At 47.8% G+C, this 6,545-nt stretch overlaps 1 long non-coding RNA gene across 1 annotated transcript in view; it reads left to right on the forward strand.

Moving 5' to 3' along the window:
* Nucleotides 1-6,545, forward strand: part of LOC116780009 — an 893,112-nt gene that overhangs the window by 287,813 nt on the left and 598,754 nt on the right. The window lies entirely within an intron of this gene.

A 6,545-nucleotide genomic window follows, 5' to 3' on the forward strand; every position in this document is an offset into this window, starting at 1 on the left:
CCCGGACAAGATGGTTTAAGATCTTGGTGTGGGCCTTCAGTCACCTTAGATTGAATAGACTTCCATCAGTACGGTATCGAATGTAGATGCCGTCCTGATCATCGAGGTCTACTGTGACCCTTTGGAGCATCATGCTAAAGAAGACAGTGAATAGGGTAGGAGCGAGAACGCAGTCTTGTTTCACACCATTCTTAATTAAAAAGGGCTCAGAAAGTGCATTGCCATATCTGACTTGGCCGTGCTGATCCTCATGGAGTGAGATGATCATTTTAAGGAACTTGGGGGGACAACCTAAACGTTCCAAAATCTGCCACAGACCTTTTCTGCTCACAGTATCAAAAGCCTTGGTGAGGTCGACAAAGGTTACATAGAGACCTTTGTTCTGTTCCCTACACTTCTCTTGCAGTTGTCTGAGGACAAATACCATGTCTGTGGTGCTCGTGTTGGCTCTGAAACCACACTGACTTTCAGGTAGAATTCCTTCTGCTATAGTGGGTATTAGTCTGTTCAAGAGTATTCTTGCCAGGATTTTGCCAGCAATGGAGAGCAGAGTAATACCACGGTAGTTTGAGCAATCTGATTTAATACCTTTCTTCTTATACAAAGTGATGATGACAGCATCACGAAGGTCTCAGTGCAAGGCCCCCATGTTTCCAGACTTCAGGTGGAATTCCATCAACCCCAGCTGCCTTGCCGATTTTCACCTGCAGTATGGCCTTGAGGGTTTCTCCTAAAGTGGGGGCAGTATCCAATTCATACTTTACTGGTTGTTGTGTGATGGACTGAATTGCTGAATCTTGGACTACACGGTTGGTACTGAAAAGAGTCTGAAAGTGTTCAGACCATCGATTCAGAATGGAGGTTATATCTGTTAGAAGGGTTTGACCATCAGCACTGAGTAGAGGGCTTTGTACCTGGTATGTAGGCCCGTATGCTGTTTTCAAGGCCTCATAGAAACCTTTGTGATCACCTGTATCTGCGCATAATTGAGTTTTTTCAGCTAGATCGATCCACCACTTGTTCTGGATGTCACGGTGTTTCTGTTGGAGCTTGCTGCATGCGAGACGAAAGGCTGTTTTTCTTGCGTGACAGGATGGCAGTGCAAGGTGTGCTTGGTGGGCGGTTCTCTTCTTCCTCAACAGGTCTTGGATTTCTTGGTTGTTTTCGTCAAACCAGTCCTTTTTCTTCTTGAGGGAGAACCCTAAGGATTCTTCAGAGGATTGCAGGATGCTGTTTTTAATATGGTGCCAGATTGTTTCAGGAGAGGAATCTGCAGAAGCTGTGGGAATGTTTTCGAGCCTGGTTTGAAGGTTTGCCTGGAAACTGTCTCTTACTGTGGCTGATTGGAGATTGTTAACTTGGAGTCTTCTCCTTGGGATGCTACCCCTTTTTGGTTTGAATTTGAGCTTGAAATTGAGTTTACAGCGCACAAGCCGATGGTCTGTTTGGCATTCTGCGCTGGGCATCACGCGGGTATGGTGGACATCGCGGGCATCGCAGATATATGATAACCGTGAACAATACCAGAATCTTTTGGCAGGAAAACTCCAGTGAGAAAATTCTGTTGAGAACTTCTGGTGGAAAACTGACACAGAATTTTTGGTAGGAAGTTTTTGACAGGGAGAAACAATGGTGAAACATAATTTTTGGCATTTGTATGTTATCTGTCTGTTACAACTCTGTATCAAATCTACCCCCTAATCCAGTAGAAATGTTTAGTCTTTTGTGAAGGCAAGGCCTAGATTGCTTGAAGAATGCTTGTATCTTGGCCTAAACTGCAGAACACGGTCAAGAATTAGGTGGCTATGTACCCTTTGTGCTCTGAAGATGATGAGACTGATGAAGAGGTGGTCCCGAAATACACCCCAGACTCAATTCTCAGGGGATGGACCTGGGGCGGTCCAGAGTAAAGGCCACAGGGTGGACACATTTGGGATTGGATAGATGGTATTATAAAATGTAACATCTTGGGCACAGCGCGGCACACGTCGTAACATCTTTTACCTTGGCATAATAAACCCTTTCCTTATCTCATCCCTAATTAACTGCTCCGGAGATTTTTTAGCACCAACACATCCCACGGCATCAACTACATACTCACCATGGTGGAGGCAACAACTGGCTGGCTGGAAACATATCCTGTAAACCAGGCCACTGCTCGAAACACCATCTTAGGCCTTGAGAGGCACATTCTGTGATGACATGGGACCCCAGAGAGAATTGAATCAGATAATGGGACTCACTTTCGGAATAATCTTATAAACTCTTGGGCAAAGAAACATGTCATCGAGTGAATCTATCATATCCCTTATCACCCACAAACCTCTGGAAAGGTTGAGACGTATAATGGACTCCTGATGACTATGTTAGGAGCGTTAGGTAATGGGACGTGGAAGCATTGGAAGGCAAATTTAGCTGAAGCCACTTGGCTGGTCAACACTAGGGGATCTGACAATGGCCCTGGTCCTGCCCAGACAAAACCCCTACACACTGTGGGAAGGGATAAAGTCCTGGTACTACACATGGGGAAATGGTTGGGGAAGTCAGTGTGGGTTTCTCCTCCCATGGGGAAAGGCAAACTCATCCGTGGGATTGTCTTTACTCAGGGACCAGGGTGTACCTGGTGGGTAATGGCTAATGGGTAATGGGGACATCTGGTGTGTGCCTCAAGAGACAGTGACAGAGATCAAATTTTTCAGGATTTCATGGGTTCCATGGGAATTTCAAAGTGTGCAAAGAACGCCCATATCTGGGGGACTTCTCTGCATTGTGGCTTTGCTCTTTCCTTTTGGAGTCTTCAGGAAAACCAATGTAAACCCCATAAGATCACTTCAGGGGGATCCCCAAACCCCACTGCAAAACCATTTTAGCCCCAAATATCATCTCCTTGATGGCGCAGCTGCTCCAGTCTGGTGAACGCACTTTGTCCCTTGCTGTCATGCACGCAACAACATCAGCAGTAGTCCCCCCATTGCACGTCTGCCAGTACCAGTCATGTTCCTGTCACACTCATGCTGGTACCAGCACCAATACTGGTGCCATACTAATACCAGTAACAACGTAGCACCACTGCCCCTCCTGCACTGGCACCAGCAGCGGTGTTGGTGCAGGATTGACCCAGCAATAAGGATGACGATGCAGAGCGGGTCGTGGGCGATGGTGAAGAGGAAGAGACTGAGCACTGGTCCGAAGGTGATGAAGATGCACACAAAGAAGATGGCAAGCATCATAGCGGCAGGATACGGGACTGGGGACAGGTCGCGGCGGCTTGGATCTGCTCAACCGCACCCCCCACACGCACCCCGCCTCTTCCTCACTTCCTTTCTGGGATCAACTGACATCATAGGCTACCTGTACACACAGTTGCCGCAGGAAGGGTTGCGCTGGGCGGGGACGGGGACTGAACCGGAGTGGGGCGGTGTAGTATGGCGGGTACTTTACATGGTAAAGAAGGATGTACACTCTTCTGAGGTGGTGATCAAAGAGAGTTTATTTCCAAATTTGACGCTTCCCTTTATACCCTGGTATCATGTGACCTTCTAACCAATAGGGTTATCCATTTAGACTCATGCTCCTTTGGGTTTCTCAGCCTTGGCAAGTCCCCCGTGCCTTGGACACGTCTCCTACAGGGCGGGGCTAGCGTCTGTTATGGAGTGGCACAGACTGCAATGGGAGGACTCAGTCTGCACCCAGGCAAACTTGACCCTGTCACTGGTGCACTCACAAAGACCACCCTAACCCTGCTCCTCGTGATCTGGGCCAGCCAGAGATGCCCAGGTTTAGGTGAGGTGTGCTAGCTGTCCCCGAGGGCCCCTAGCTGCTTATTGCCCTGTTGATGAAAGATGAACAGTTTAAGGAAAAGATTTTGCAGAGTGAATCATAGAAAAAAGGACAATGCATACTATACAATCCCAGATATGCGGTAAAAGGTCTTGCAGAATAGTTTCAGAATAAGTAAAGAGATAAGAAGAATAAAGAGACCTTGAATTAGATACTAGACACTGCATTTGGCAATGTACCATAAGATTTAGTCAAGTTAGCTAAGTCAGCTAAAAGCATGTTCTTTAGATGAACTTAGCTCATTACAATGTGAAAACCACACCTCTAAAGCTTAGACAACCCACCTCCAAGTGAAGACTCCTACCCACTGAACACGAGCAATAAATTTGTGTTGTGCCCTTAAATCAAAGCAGGTAAAAGATTGTCCAATAGTTATTAAGTAAATGTGTATTTAGAAATAAGATAAACATGTACTTATGTATTTTGAAAGTATAAATATGCTGATTGGCAGTAACCAGGTGTGGTTACTAGTACCCATCTCTGTGCAGATATGAAATAAACAAACACCTCAACTTTGTGTATGGATCAGCTTCTTGCACACCAGGTGAAAGAACCCATTTTTGGGACAACACCGCCACAGGCCTGCCTCAGTGCAGGGGGTCTCTGGCACTGCCCCCAGGCCCCCTGCAGCTCCTGAGCATGCAAGGCGGGGACCACGTGCCCCCTGCTCTCCACACTGCTCCTGCAGTGCCCACTCCACACTCCTAGTTCAGGCAGTGCAGTCCCGATGTGGGACATGATACCGAGTGCTGCATACAGGACACATGTAACTCATATAGAAATGAGACAGCGCCAAATGGTTATAAGTGTCTGCATTTTCCTCCAGCTGCATTGTCCTCTGGTGGGATTGATAAATTGGTAATATTGATTATATTGACTGGGGACTTTGTGTGGCTTTATGTGGCTTGGCCTGTTCCAAAATCACCCAGAGCCCTGCAAAACCCACATAACTTGGCAACTCAGCTCTTCCCTCCCTCACCCAAATGTCTAGGGTTGTAAATGTGGGGGTAATCATCCTCAAAGGAGGGGCTGGGGAGCAGCAGTGGTTTGTGTCTGGCTCTGCACAGCTCAACATGTCTCATCAAAATGTGTCTGCAGTGCTCTTTGTGTGGTCCTTCCCCTCCAGCATGTTGTTCAAGGATATTGAACAGGAAGGATTTAGAGATGAGATGAGGCACCAGAGCAATTAGAAAACTGGAGATGATTGCAGAGGTGAGAGGCTAATGTCAGAGGTTAATGTGGTGATTTATTAAAGGGGTGGTAGCCCACACCAGGGTTAAAAGCACTTCAGGGAGATCTTCAGTCTATCAAGCCAAGATAAACAAATCCAAAGGTTGAAAATCAAGAAAGATGCAAGGCAAGGGAGGGAGGGATGAGGGGATGGGCCCTGTGGTCCTCAACATGGGTCTGAGTGGGGAGAGATGCCTCCAGGTCGAGTTGCCCTGCTGCCTGACCTCCTAGAGCTTTCCCAGGCCTGCATCTTTCTTCAGGACCATGGGGGGAAGCAGATGAGTGGGAGGATGGAGAAAATGCAAAGCTTTGCTCAACTGTGAAAGATAGCATCACATCTTTGGGGGCAGAGCATCACCTAGGAACAGCAGCCAGGATCTCACTGCCAAACCACAGAAAGTTCAGAGGGGAAAAAAGGCCCTTGCAGCAGGGTGTAAATAGTTAAATGGACAGGTCCAAACCAGGAGACTGGGCAGTTAAAAGGGAAAAACACTGTGTGTGAAAGGGTCCTTTGTCCCAGCAGAAAGGCAAGGGCACACAGAGGCTGGATGCAGGGGACCCATACTGATAGGGGTGCAGGGCAGGTTTGTCTGCATTGTGAGGCACTGCTCACTGGGACAGGCTCTCACAGAAGAAGTGGTTTTGCACTCTTATTCCTTTTGCAGTCAGACAAACCTCTGCCTGGGAGGTGCTTTGACCAAACAACAGAACAACTCAGCTAATGTGTTGTCGAAAAGCAAGGAGGACCCAAGGAGGAGCCCCAGCCCTTGTTCAGGGCCAGCTCTACCAACCAGGACAGCTGAGCACTGTCCTTCCCCTCCAGCATGTTCCAGAGGAGGAGTCTTCCAGGGAGGGAATCTGCAACTTCTGTCAGGTCCTATACCCCAGGAGACTGACCAGAAAATGAGATGCTGGGCCAAGGGGAGGGAAGGAGCCTGGCAGCACCTGGTCAGGAAAGAGATGCAATCTCACCACCCTCCTTTTCTGAACTGAGAGGTGTAGCAAATAAAGGAAAGCAGATAATAAAAGCTATCCCTGCTGGCTGCTTGCTGGGGCAATGGCCTGGCTCAGCAAGGGTTCAGTATGAATTATGTTTCCTGGCAGCATGAGGCTGTGCTTTTGGAGGATATTCGCTGGGTAGCATGGGACAACAGGGCTTGGTGCCCACTGTGGAGGAGTCTGAAGCAGAGGGCAGGACTAGATCATGACTTTGGGCATCCCTAGGGAATCCAGCCTTTTTTGGTGACAGTGATGAGACATATCCTACCACTCTTTGTGTTGGAGAAAACACATCAAGCCAGGAAGAAACTTCCTGAATGCTTTGGAAATTGGTTACCTACTGCATTAATATTTGCTAGTTTATACAGCTGTCCCTCAGGCAGGTGTTTAGGGACTGAAACTAGTATATGGGGTAAGCAGCCAACCACAGACCTGGAGAAGATAAGTAATGGTGTGTGCATGCATGGTCACATGTT

This window comes from Chiroxiphia lanceolata, chromosome W, assembly GCF_009829145.1.
Source record: "Chiroxiphia lanceolata isolate bChiLan1 chromosome W, bChiLan1.pri, whole genome shotgun sequence".
NCBI lineage: Eukaryota > Metazoa > Chordata > Aves > Passeriformes > Pipridae > Chiroxiphia > Chiroxiphia lanceolata.